This window comes from Pinus tabuliformis, chromosome 3_1, assembly GCF_031772625.1.
Source record: "Pinus tabuliformis cultivar Carrire ecotype Pingquan chromosome 3_1, CPIR1, whole genome shotgun sequence".
NCBI classification, from domain to species: Eukaryota; Viridiplantae; Streptophyta; class Pinopsida; order Pinales; family Pinaceae; genus Pinus; species Pinus tabuliformis.
Genome location: NC_142301.1, coordinates 253,768,987 through 253,782,919, shown reverse-complemented (window position 1 = coordinate 253,782,919; position 13,933 = coordinate 253,768,987).

Sequence of the window (13,933 nt, the reverse complement as noted above, 5' to 3'; positions counted from 1 at the left end):
AAGATAACAACAATTTCAACTCTATCAATTTTCATCTGAGGCTAGTGTACTACATTTTTGTAATCAAGATTTATGATGATCATAGACAAGACAAAATCATCATTTCCTGTGTTACTCATTAAGAATGACTGTAGAATTCCAAGTTTAAAAGACTATAGCCTAAAATAAGCCCACCAAAGGTAAGCGACCAAGAAAAGAAAACTCAAGCTAGCAATAATGTACATTAATCAAAACCCTAATAGATGGGTGGTAACTTCCACGAAGAAACATTTTTCAAACTCAAAGAATTCCCATGATTGTATTTTGATTAGATTCAATCAAAATGATGAAAGCAAGATACAACCAAGAAAATTTTGATAGTGGCAAATGCTGGTATCAGAAGAGGTTAATATCGGACCTGCTAAAAGATGTTAAAGCTTGTATAGGTTGCACCCATGTATTTGTAGTAGTATCCAGCAAACGAAACCTCACCATAGGCTTACTCCATGTCTGCTTGTTCGAGTCCAAGACATGAACATCGTTTGTCTAGCAATTGTCATTGCCATAGCCACCAAAAACATAGAGAAAACAACCATTCTTGACCGAGTTGCAATTGTGGTTTGTATTACAATTTACAAATAAGCTCCGCTTAAGCCTCTTCAATTGTTGTTTATCAACTAGTTACAATGTTTTGTTCGAAATTCTAGAAAACAAAACCTGTAGCCCATTGAATATAAGCATTTCCTATTAAATGAATCTAAACAACACTCTACAGTTCCACTGAAATTAAGTTTCAAACTCAGTACTCAAATCTGTTGTCACTCATATATCAGACTTCAATATGTTTATGTAAACAATATGACAGTCACCCAAAAATGTATGACACAAGTAAAAAGATCCCTACCCAATTCTTATAATGATTAACCAATGAAATTAGGCAATTTGTCAATGATTTTTTTTAACTCTCAAATAATTTTTTTACCACTTTTTAGGGAAAGATCAGACTGCACACTGGCATCAATTGGTAATCAATCGTTGTCACCGTTTAGATGAGACTGTGTTTAAAAAAAAAAAAATGTGTCTAAACCTTAGCATAACACATCCAATAGAATAAACCACGCAAGACCAAGTCCTGAGACTTGTAACGTTAAGCATAATTTAAACACGACGTGATCGTGGGCCGAAAAATCTAGCCCTTCATAGATTTAAAAAAGAACGAGCACTGGAGCCCACCAGATTTGGCGCCCATACAAATTACCAATTTAGGTGCCAATTTAGCACTAACGTCTATGCATGACACAGAATCAACAACATCTTTGATCTGTAGCTTCCAATCATTGATCGATGGGGTGCGGTAAATGGGGTCGAAGTTCGTATGGCGCAGTGATAGGAATGGTAGGCTTGCGTATTATTGGGATATTATTGGGCCTGCATTGTTTAAAATACAATAAATATCATGGATCCATATGGAGGATATGGCCTAGTTCAGTGCACAGTTTTATTTGTTTCACTTTAATATATAATCACCTACGCAGTCATATTATTTTATCGGTAAGCTGAAGGTTAAGGTAATCCAACCACAATGATGCAAATAGTTACTATGCAATCATTGTTGTAATCATAAGTATGTACGTATTTCAAATAAAAATATCTAAATTAATAATGTATATAAATAGCAAAGTTTTAAGCATGTATATATAAAATCACTAAGTTAAATTATTAAGTTCCGATACTTTGTTATATATTCAAAATTGTTATATATTTCCCATGCATATTTTGCTTTTATTTCCTTTCGAAATAATGGCAGAATGAATTTTAGATATCAGTAATAGATTTCTTATCTTTACATTCCATAATAAATAACGTATCTATTTCTCTATAATATTTTTATTGCATAATTAATTGGTTAGAGGTTGAATTTTTTTAATTATGAGAATTATGAAGTGTAATTTTTTTTATTTTTATTTTTTTTGCTAAAGCAACCGTCAATATTTCTAATTCATTAATCCAAAAGAAAAATTACATATTGTACATAAAACCCGATCCTTTACAAGAACTCAGGAAAAAGGAATCCCTGCCAATGACCAAGACCCCCCACCCTACTACAGTGATCACCAGACTTATGAGAAACAAACATGGAAAGGCTACAAGAACCCCCACCCACTAGGGAAGTTCCGAACAAAAAAAAAATGCACTCCTTAGAGCCAACACACGACCACATACACCCCCGACCGCACAAAACCCACACACCACGAAAGAGGGAAAAGATGCGCTAAACAGGATGAATGGATAAAGCCCACCTGGCTCCACAAAACAGCACGTTCGATCCCAACCGTTGATCCTGGCTGCTGGATCCAATGGCTAGGAATCACATCACGCAACCTAACCTGACTAAACGATAGTGTGTGATTGAGGGTACTTTCAAAGTCAACCACCCTGCCACGTGTTGCAATCCCTATGGGATCGCTCCCGAAACTGCAAAACCACAAACCGCTTATGAATCGTGCGATCTCCGGAAAACCAACCATGGCATGGTTTTCAAGCTCGAAAGTTGAAAGGCAGAAAATTCCAACTGCCAGAAAAAATAACCTTGCATTCAGCCCATTCTTGCTATGGAACTTGAACCCGATACTATGCTTGTTTGGGAAAAACCTAACAAATTGTCTTCCAAAAAAATGGGGACCCCATGCAAATGACTCCGGGATAAAGTGAGACATAACTTAGCTTGCCCTTCTACCAAGTACATACTGATAGGTTGTGTATGTTCTTGCCAGAAAAATCAATTCATGCTTGTCATCCTGGCCCGATATCGAAACACTTCTCTATCTTTTGCAGCTTGTTCATTGCAGAGAGCCTTTAAACAGTTTTGAGGTATCTCTTGCCACTTTTTCGCCATCTCACAATCTGCATTGTTCACCCCTTGGTTGGCTACAAGGTCTGCTAGTTTATTGGCAGATCGTCGAACATGGTTGAAACTAACCGTTCGAAGCCCCTGGAGGTGAACATGGATTCTTTGGTAGACATGGATTAGTTTCCAGTGATTAGAGACTTTCTCCGGCTGAGTACTGCAGTTGATTCTTTTCACAGAGTTAATGGTAATCTTTGAGTCTGCTTCTACAATGACATTTGAGCCATGGTTCTGAATCAACAACTCTAGACATCGTTCCAGAGCCATTAATTCTGCCATATTATTTGTGGCTCTTCATAAATGACAGTGGAATATAAAGATAATACTGCCCTCTTCATCTCTTGAAACTCCTCCAAAACCAGTTGTTCCCGAGTTTCCTTTTGAAGCCCCATCAATGTTGTATTTCAGATAGCCTTTCGGTGGAGGTTGCCAGAAATCCTTCTCTGTATCCATAGTTATGTCCTTCCTGATTAGTCCTTGGGGAATTATCCCTTTCATCCCCAGTAGTCTGAGAATCCTCAACTCAGTCTCAGAGGAGGGATTTTTGGGGAGATTGCGTACTATGGAACTGACTGTCTCCGAGAGCTGTTTTAGGATTGGATCAAATAGACTATGAGGGATAGCCTTTTCATTCTTAAAAATTCTTTTATTCCTTCTTTAGAAACATTCCAGATAATGAAGCTTGGTGTGAAGGCCCAAGCCAAATTAAGGAACTCATTCTCCGAATATTTTCCTCTCCACTTTTTTAGGGTATTTGTGATACTACTTCTGTCCCTATCTGTCTGTTGGAAAATGTTAGAGAAAGAATCCCACAGTCAGGTGGTATAAGAGCAGATGTTGAGAATGTGCTCCATAGTATCCTCCTGCTCTTCACAGAGCTGGCATCTGGAAGGCCCCATAACACCCCTTTTCCTAATGTTGTCCCAAGTTAAAATTTTCTTATGATGAACCAACCACATGAAAAGCTTGATCTTCATCCAACCTTGGTGCTTCCAGAGGTACTGCCAGGTCTTTTCTGGAATGTTGTAATCAAGCCCAAGGAGAATACCTTTAGCTTCCTTAAGATTAAAGGTGCCTTTGTTGTTATTGCCCCATCTCAATTGATCCTACCCCTCTGTTACTAAAATCATTCTTTGTTTAAGCAAGCTCCCAAGAGCCTTTGCTTTAAATTTTATGGGGCTATCATCTTTGCAGTCAATTTTTCTCTAGCTTCTCCACTTTCTGGAGATCTGAGCAAGATCCTAGAAATCCTTAACTTTGTTTAACCCTTGGGAATCTGTTTCCTGCTTGAGGCTTAAAAAATCCTCTGTTAACAGCGTTGGTTCTTGTTTCCATTTGTTCTCCCAAAAGAGTGCAAAATCTCCTGCTCTGATTTCCCAGAGGATGTTTTTTTGAACTAGGCTTCTCTTTTCCCAGGCTCTATTCCAGATGTGAGAGCTTTTTAAATTTCTAGACATTCTTATGAGATCATTAGTGTGCCAAGAGCTGGCATATTTCTCTTTCCAGATCCTTTCCCGCTGGGCTTTTGGCCCTTGAACCCATCACTACCAAAGCTTGGCTCCTAGAACTTTATAAGAATCTCCTGATCATCCAAGCCTAAGCCCCCATGGCTCTTAGGTTTACAGATTTTATCCTAAGAGACCAGGGCCCATTTCTTCTTTGTTTCTTCCTTACCCCAGAGGAAATCTCTTTGTATATTCCTGAATTTCTCTAAAACCCCTTTGGGAGCTGGGAGGGTTGATAACATGAAAACTGGGATAGATTGCAGAACCGCCTTTGTCAGAACCAACCTACCTCCCAGGTTCAAGACTCTGAAGGTCCAATTTTTGACTCTGTCCTGCAACTTATTAAGCACCGGTTCCTAGATACTCTTGTGCATTGGTCTGGCTATGAGAGGAATTCCCAAATACTTTGTGGGGAGGGAATCCCTTTGGAAGCGAAGAATTCTTGAAATATTTCTCTGAATAGCAATGTTAGTGTTTAAGAAGAATATTTTTGACTTAGAGAGATTGACTTCCATTTGATTTTAGGTTGAAGCTTCTTTGACTGTGGGGATTCCTTGTAGCATGGTGTCATCTACAAATTGTTGGTGAGTCAGAACTTGACCATTCTCAAATAATTGAAGACCTTTGATTTTTCCCATTGCCTTGGCATGCTTAATGGACCTGCCAAGTCCTTCCATCATGAGAATGAAAAGAAAGGGAGAGAGAGGGTATCCCTGCCTGAGGCCTCTAGAAGGAATGAAGATCTCTGAGGGAGAGCCATTCACCAAAATTGAAAAGCTGGAAGAAGTCACCAAAGCCATGACCCATCTGACCCAGTTGTGATCGAACCCAAAAGCAGTGAGAACCTTCTTGATGTAAATCCAATTCACCTTGTCATATGCTTTGGCAATATCCAATTGCATGATCATCCCCACCTGCCTTTTACTGGTAAGTGTGTGAACCACCTCATGGGCTTGAATAATGTTATTTAATATTTGTCGACCCTCCACATAACCTGCCTGTTCCTCTAACACTAAGTAAGGAAGGAGAGGTTTTAGTCTATTTGCCACAACCTTGGATATTATCTTGTATACCACATTACATAAAGCTATGGGTCTGTACTTATCTGCAGTTTGAGCTGAATCCTGTTTGGGGATCAAGGAGATGAAGGAGGTGTTGAGGGCTTTCAGGATAGTTTTGCTACCCCTGGAATCCTCCACCACATTCAGAATATCCTGTTTGACAATATGCCAACAATCTTTAAAAAAATCCACATTGAAACCATTCGGGCCTGGTGCTTTGCAATTCTGCATGTCTTTGAGAACCTCGCTTACCTCCTCTTCAGTAACAGGTCTATTGAGGTTAAAATTGTCCTCTCTAGACACCAACTTAGGGATATGCCTTATAATTTCCCTGATGGATTGTTCCCTGTCTGGATTGTTTTCTTGAGTGATGTTTCTGAAATGCTTAACAAGCACAGCTTCAATATTCTTATGAGTGTTCTGAAGCTCCCCATTCTCATCCTTTATTGTAGAGATTTTGTTGTATGCTCTATTAGCTATAGTGGATCTGTGGAAAAATCTTGTATTCTGCTCTCCTTCCTTGAGCCATTGAACTCTAGACTTTTGCTTCCAAAATATTTCCTCTTATTTGCATAAATTTTCCCATTCTTGATGATGTTTGTCAGCCTGATCATTTTTTATTTTGTCAAAGCCATCTTTGATCAGTGCCTGGTTGAGTTCCTAAATTTTTTATTTCCAATGATTTTTTGTTCACAAAAATGTTACCAAAATCCTTCTTTTTTCATTCTTTAAGCCTGAACTTGAAATTCTTTAGTCTTTTATGAAGGAGGTACATTTTTGATCCCTGGAATTTCAAGTCTTCATACCACCATTTTTCAATGTTACTGATGAAATCCAGGTGGGAGAGCCAGATATTCTCGAATCTGAAGGGCCTATTTCTGGGAGAAACCATACCCTTGATTTCCAGTTGAATCATCCAGTGATCGGAACCTCTAAAGGGTGGGACTCTTGCTGTCATTTCTTTATCTATAAGCATAGGCTTCTCTGAAAACATGAATCTGTCTAATTTAGAGGCTACCTGTGCCTCACCTCCTCTTTTATTGTTCCATGTAAAAAGGCCATTGATCAATTCTGAATCAACCAATTTCATATCATCTGTGAATGATTGGAATGCTAAGGAGTCTTTGTTTAGCGCTTTGGTACCTCCTTTTATTTTTTCCAAAAGAGATTTGATCATATTAAAATCACCTCCCATGATCCATGGAATCCCAGCCTGTCTGTTCCTGAGATCTATTAGGGATTCTAGTAATTTGAGTTTGTCATCTATTCTTTGAGGACCATAAACATTTGTGACCAGGAAGGTTTCCGAAACACCCACAGGTTGAATAACCACTAATAAGTAATTTCTAAATGCTTCTACATCTATTATGCTGATTTTTTGGGGGTTCCAAAGAGTTAGAATGCCCCCTGCTGTGTTTTCAGCTTTAACCTGTAGAAACTCAAATCTATTGAGCCATTTGCTATGAATTTGTTTTATTTTCTGAATGGAACATTTCGTTTCTTGGATGAAGATCATATCTGGCATTTCTTGATTCATTATATAACTAAGCATTCTTTGTTTTCTTATACTACCTAGACCTCTAATATTCCAGGATGTGAACTTCATAATTCAAGATTTGTAAAGGAGTAATTGGTTAGGTCTTTCATCTTACTCGAGTCTATCATTAACTTTCCACACTCCATCAAGAGGTCCTTCTGCTTTTTCCTACCCCTCTTCTTTCCTGCATTTCTAGTAGCTAATCCTAGAGTTGATTTCATTATTTTCACACCTTTGTACTCCTGCTTGTCAATGGTTTTTCCTTTATCTAACCCCCTTCCCTGAGTTTTCCATAAAAACAATTGTTGAATTCTGTTGCAATATTCTTGGGGTACTGAATCTACCCCTCCCGTGTTTCCCTGCATCAGGAACCATTCCAGATCTAGGTGTTCCTTATCTAGAATTTCCTGACATTCATGATCCTCTAGATCTATTTCACTCTGGGTCATTTCCTGATCCATCTCTAGTTCTATTTCACTCATCATAGTTTCTTTCTTATTACCAATCTCTTGTGTTGGGTTGCAATTTTCTTCCTTTTCCTTTTCATTAGGGTCGTCCTCCATAGATTGGTCTTCATTTGCCATTTCTTCATTCTCTTCCAGTGCTTGATACCTATTTTGACTAGCCTTTTGACCCTCATTACGATGTTGCTTTGGTCCTTTTTTACCTCCTTTTCCTCTACTTACCACTTTCTGAAAGCTTTCTATGTCCTTCATTGCATTAGGTTTGCTCTTGTTGTCTACTCTACTAAGAGGGAAATCTCTGAACAAGTGTCCATGTTCGTGGAATTTATGACATCTGAACGGGATATGCTCATAGTCCATAGTTTGCACGCATTCCTCATCAAAAACTTCCAAGATGACTTCATCTGGAAGGGCTTCTGATAGATCCATTTCTACACATATCCTTGCATGGGAAGTGTATTTTCTCCTTGTTATGGCTTCCGAAGCTTTAATAAAACAACCTAGTTTGTTGTCAATGGCCGCAAGCGATTCAATTTTCCAGTAATCAAGAGGTAGAGAATAGAGCCTTACCTAGACAGGTACCGAAGTGAAAGTCTCTCGCTCTGGAACAAAGTTCATCATCCAAGGCCGCATATAGAGGCCAACTATTGCATAAAAGTAGGGTCCTCCTTCGAATATTATGTCTTTATCTTCAATGCTTGTGAACACCAAGGTGAAAAATCCCTTTGACCCAAGATGAAGATCGATGCTTCCTTTAGGTTTCCAGTGGTACTTGATCCATATCTGTAAAGCCTTTTTCGCGGGCCATAGTCCCATGAATTTGCATATTATAGCGTAAGTCCCCATATGTTCCATGTGTGCCTACAGTGCAGGATCGTTTAACACAACTCTAGCAGTGATCTCCATTTTGGGTATGCACGGTCCCTTTTGTTTATTGTCCCTTGTTCCCTGGCTTTTGTCTTCTTCCTCCTTATCTTTAGTGCTGACATTTTCCTTGGGCCTAACCCCATCTGTCTCCTTTTCATTATTATTTTTTTCTTCTTCCACAGAACTTCTAACATTACCCGGTGGGGACTTGCCTTTGCTAGCAACGGCATCCTTGTAGAAGGGAGTGGAGCTCCATCCTCTGCGGCCCTCCATTAGGAGCAAGCACTGAAACTCTCATAAACCCTCAGAAACCCTGGCTGCGCGTCTCCTCTGCTCCTCCCGCTCTCTCCTCCTCCATCAAGTGAGTGTAAATTTTTTTGTTAATGTGAGTTCAACTGAAATTATTTTTTAACTATTATAAAAAAAAAAAATTAAAAAAATGTTTAAAAAAAATTAAATTAATATAATATCTTTAAAAATTTAATAGTTCTTAATAGTTGCAAAATATATATTATTAGTAAGGCTCTAAAGCGATTTAAATAATAGATAATAATAATCATAATAATAATAATGCAAAATGAAAGCAAGTTAAGAATATCTCAAAAAGAAAATGAAAATAAATTGGAATGGAGAGTGAGTTGGTTTTTATAGAATATATTTGGAATATATTCTAAGATTCTATATTATCTCATATTATTATAATTTAGTGTCAATTTTATTTATCTTTATTTTATTATTTAAAAAAAAAAGTTTTAGTTTTACTCGTTATTAAAATGGATTTCTAAATTTAGTTTTACTTATTCTTAAATTGGATTAATTTTTATAAGATGTAAAATTTTAGTAATTTAATATCAATTCCACTGAATTTGTGAACAATCTTGACAATTTAAAATGGAAAGAGGGAATTAGGAATGATAATGTGTATAAGGTAAGATATTATGTATATATGAAGTGGAAATATAACTACTTGATTAATAAATCTATATGGTAGAGGACTCATTGGACCACATAACGTAGCTCAGTGGATCAAGCTTAAAGATCACATAAGTACCATGTAGCATGCTAACATTGACAAGGTCAAGAGTAATAGATTAAGTTGTCTTTAGTGTAAATTTTAAATATGGATTCAAACCGTCGACCTTAACAACACTATTACTTATCGCGAGGACAATGAATTAGCTTTGGAAAATACATTCTTGTTTCTGTAAAACTTTAGACTTTAGAATACTTGTAACTCTAGTTCAACAATCTTCATGGCATGCATCTTTGGACTGGCTTGACAACTTTCATCCAAAAATGAGTTGAAAATTCCTTGAGTTTGAATTCTCTAACTCTCTAACTCAAGCATATTGTTAACACCTACAAATTCTACTATGCTTCAGATTTATCATTTCTCTGATAATCGAATAGGCTTTTCTCCCAATTCCTCCACATAAACTTTTAAGAGTTTCATTAAAGTTATTTATTTATTTATTATTAGATATACAATGGTAAAGAGTCCGTGAAGAGGTTTGGACCAGAGTTTGATGGTGATGGTCTTATGTTGTGATGCCAGGCTTTGGTTTTTTTTTTACAGTAAGAATGCAGTAACTCAGGTAGTTTGTTCAGAGTCCAATTTTATCCCTGCAAAAGCATTGTGAAAATTATTGTGTTGGTGGGAGAGCCAATAGTTTATATTCATCACTGGATGAAACCCATCAGAATGATGTAAGAATGCATGTTACATATGCTCTGGATGAAGTTTCCACAACAATGCATTTGCAAAGATTGCCATTGTATATCTAATAATAAACAAATAAATAACATTACTAAAACTTTGAGAAGTTTTTGTGGAGGAATTGGGAGAAATGCCTGTTCGATTATTAGAGAAATGATCAATCCGAAGCATAATAGAATTTGTAGGTGTTATCAATATGCTTGAGTCAAAGAGTTAGAGAATTCAAACTCAAGGAATTTTCAACTCTTTTGGATGAAAGTTGTCAAGCTAGTCCAAAGATGCATGCCGTGAAGATTGTTGAACTAGAGTTACAAGTATTCTAAAGTCTAAAGTTTTACAGAAACAAGAATGTATTTTCCAAAGCCAATTCGTTGTCCTCGCGATAAATAATAGTGTTGTTAAGGTCAACAGTTTCAATCCAGATTTAAAATTTACACTAAACAAAACTTAATCTATTACTCTTTACCTTGTCAATGTTAGCATGCTACATGGTACTTATGTGATCTTTAAACTTGGTCCACCTAGCTACGTTATGTGGTCCAATGAGTCCTCTACCATATAGATTTATTAAGTAAGTAGTAATATTTCCACTTCATATATACATTCTTACCTTATACACATTATCATTCCTAATTCCCTCTCTCCATTTTAAATTGTCAAGATTGTTCACAAATTCAGTGGAATTGATATTAAATTACTAAAATTTTATATCTTATAAAAATTAATCCATCCCTAAAATTAATCCAATTTAAGAATAAGTAAAACTAAATTTAGAAATCCATTATAATAACCAGTAAAACTAAAACTGTTTTTTTTTAATAATAAAATAAAGATAAATAAAATTGGCACTAAATTATAATAATATGAGATAATATAGAATCTTAGAATATATTACAAATATATTCTATAAAAACCAGCTCACTCTCCATTCTAATTTATTTTCCTTTTCTTTTTGAGATATTCTTAACTTGCTTTCATTTTTCATTATTATTATGATTATGATTATTTATTATTTAAATAGCTTTAGAGCCTTACTAATAATATATATTTTGCAACTGTCCATGGGGCTTTGGATTGACGGTGAATGGGTGCGTTGTTAAAGCACTCCTTGCGATAGCTCACTGGTTCAAATCCCCCGTGGGTACTTAGGTTAGTCTTATATATATATATATATATATATATATATATATATATTGCAACTATTAATTTTTAAAGATATTATATTAATTTAAATTTTTTGTTTTTATATTATTATTTTGTTTTTTTTATAATAGTTAAAAAATAATTTAATTCCACTCACATTAATAAAAAAAATTTTACACTTCATAATTCTCATAATTAAAAAAAAAATTAACCTCTAACCAATTAATTATGGAATAAAAATATTATAGAGAAATACATACGTTATTGATTATAGATTGTAAAGATAAGAAATCTATTACTGATATCTAAAAGTCATTCCGCCATTATTTCGAAAGGCAATAAAGGCAAAATATGCATGAGAAATATATAACAGTCATTCCGCCATTATTTCGAAAGGCAATAAAGGCAAAATATGCATGAGAAATATATAACAATTTTGAGTATATAACAAAATATCCTAACTTAACAATTTAACTGAGTGATTTTATATATACATGCTTAAAACTTTGCTATTTATATACATTATTAATTTCAATATTTTTATTTGAAATACGTACATACTTATGATTACAACAGTGATTGCATAGTAACTATTTGCATCATTATGGTTGGATTACCTTAACCTTCAGCTTACCGATTAAATAATATGCCTGTGTAGGTGATTATATATTAAAGTGAAAAAAATGAAACTGTGCACTGAACTGGGCCATATCCTCCATAAGGATTCATGATATTTATTGTATTTTAAACAATGCGGGTCCAATAATATCCCAATAATGCGCAAACCTACCATTCCTATCACCACGCCATATGAACTTCGACCCCATTTACCGCACCCCATTGATCAATGATTGGAAGCTACAGATCAGAGATGTTGTTGATTCTGGGTCATGTGTAGATGTTAGCGCTAAACTAGCACCCGACTTGGTAATTTGTATGGGTGCCAAATCTGGTGGGCTTGGGTGCTCAGTTTTTTTTTTAAATCTACGAAGGGCTAGATTTTTCGGCCACGATCACGTCGTGTTTAAAATATTCTTACCGTTACAAGTCTCGGGACTTGGTCTTGCGTGGTTTATTATATTGGACGTGTTATGCAGACAATTTTTTTTTTCAAACACAGTCTCATCTAAACGGTGACAACGATTGATTACCAATTGATGCCAGCGTACGATGAAGAAGGCTTTTGGTGACAACCTTAATAGGTGTAAGTCTCCTTTCATGAAAGTTGGATAGAAAGCCACGCGCTCTATCAGCTGAGTTTAGACGGCTAGGTTTAAATCGCAACATAACTTAGGTTTTGCACATGTTATATGATTTTAAAGTAATCTGTTCTCAAATACTGCAACTTTATTCACCTAGCAAGTACTCATGGCATCATGCTGGCTGGAAGCATTGATCAAATAGCATTCTGTTTCTCTGTACCAACCTTTTGTGGACATTGAACATGACATTTGAGCCTGTGCTCTGTTTCCTCCAAATTGCAACCAGTGAACCGTTGGGTTCTTATTGATTTAAGCTACAGCCATTCTTCTCTCTCTTTTGCTGATTTGTGAATCACTGACATATAAATATAGGTTGAAAGAGTCAGATAAGTTAATATACATTAATAGATAACACATTAATTATCTCAAGTGTCTTGGTTTCTATTCTATATAATTTTGAGGACTGATATGGATTGATTGCAGAAGCGTGATGTAGTTTACAGAGGTCTGATTACATTTGATTTTCAAAGCTGATGCTTATATTGCAGATAGAGTGGATCCTTGGAGTGCTCACAATGTTTGCTTACGATCTAAAGTATTGATATCATCTCTCTGTATTTGGAATATTATCCTGAGAGACCTCAAAGCCTTTTTGCTGTGACGCATTTATTAGATCTGAAGTATATTTACCGCAGACCTTAATCACAGTGAAAACACATGAAAATAAGCCCAAAAATCACAGAATATCACATAATAGTCATATGTTGATATGTTGATCATAGGTGTTTTGGCTATTTTTGGATGATCAATTTGACTACTAGAGGACTGACTCATTTGTTGCAGGGGTCTGATGTAATTTTCAGAGTAAGCTGATATCCCTCTACAGTGGTGTCTTCACATTACGTTTGGCATTTAAAATTAAATTTTGATAATTAGTTTGCCTGTCTTTATGATTTCATGACTAACATGCATGCTATTGAAGTCTGTTTTGGAGCTAGAGCAGTATGATCTTTCCCTAAAAAGTGGTAAAAAATTTATTTGAGAGTTAAAAAAAATCATTGACAAATAGCCTAATTTCATTGGTTAATCATTGGAAGAATTGCGTAGGGCTCTCTTTACTTGTGTCATACATTTTTCGGTGACTGTCATATTGTTTACATAAGCATCTTGAAGCCTGATATATGAGTGACAACAGATTTGAGTACTGAGTTTGAAACTTAATTTTCAGTGCAACTGTAGAGTGCTCTTTAGATTCATTTAATAGGAAATGCTTATATTCAGTTGCTACAGGTTTTGTTTGCTAGAATTTCGAACAAAACATTGTAACTAGTTGACAAACAACAATTGAAGAGGCCTAACCGGAGCTTATTTGTAAATTATAATACAGACCACACTTGCAACTTGGCCAAGAATGGTTGTTTTCTTTATGTTTTTGGTGGCTATTGCAACGAAAATTTCCAGACAAATGATGTTCATGTCTTTGACTCGAACAAGTGGACATGGAGTAATCCTATGGTGAAGTTTCATTTGATGGATACTACTACAAATAC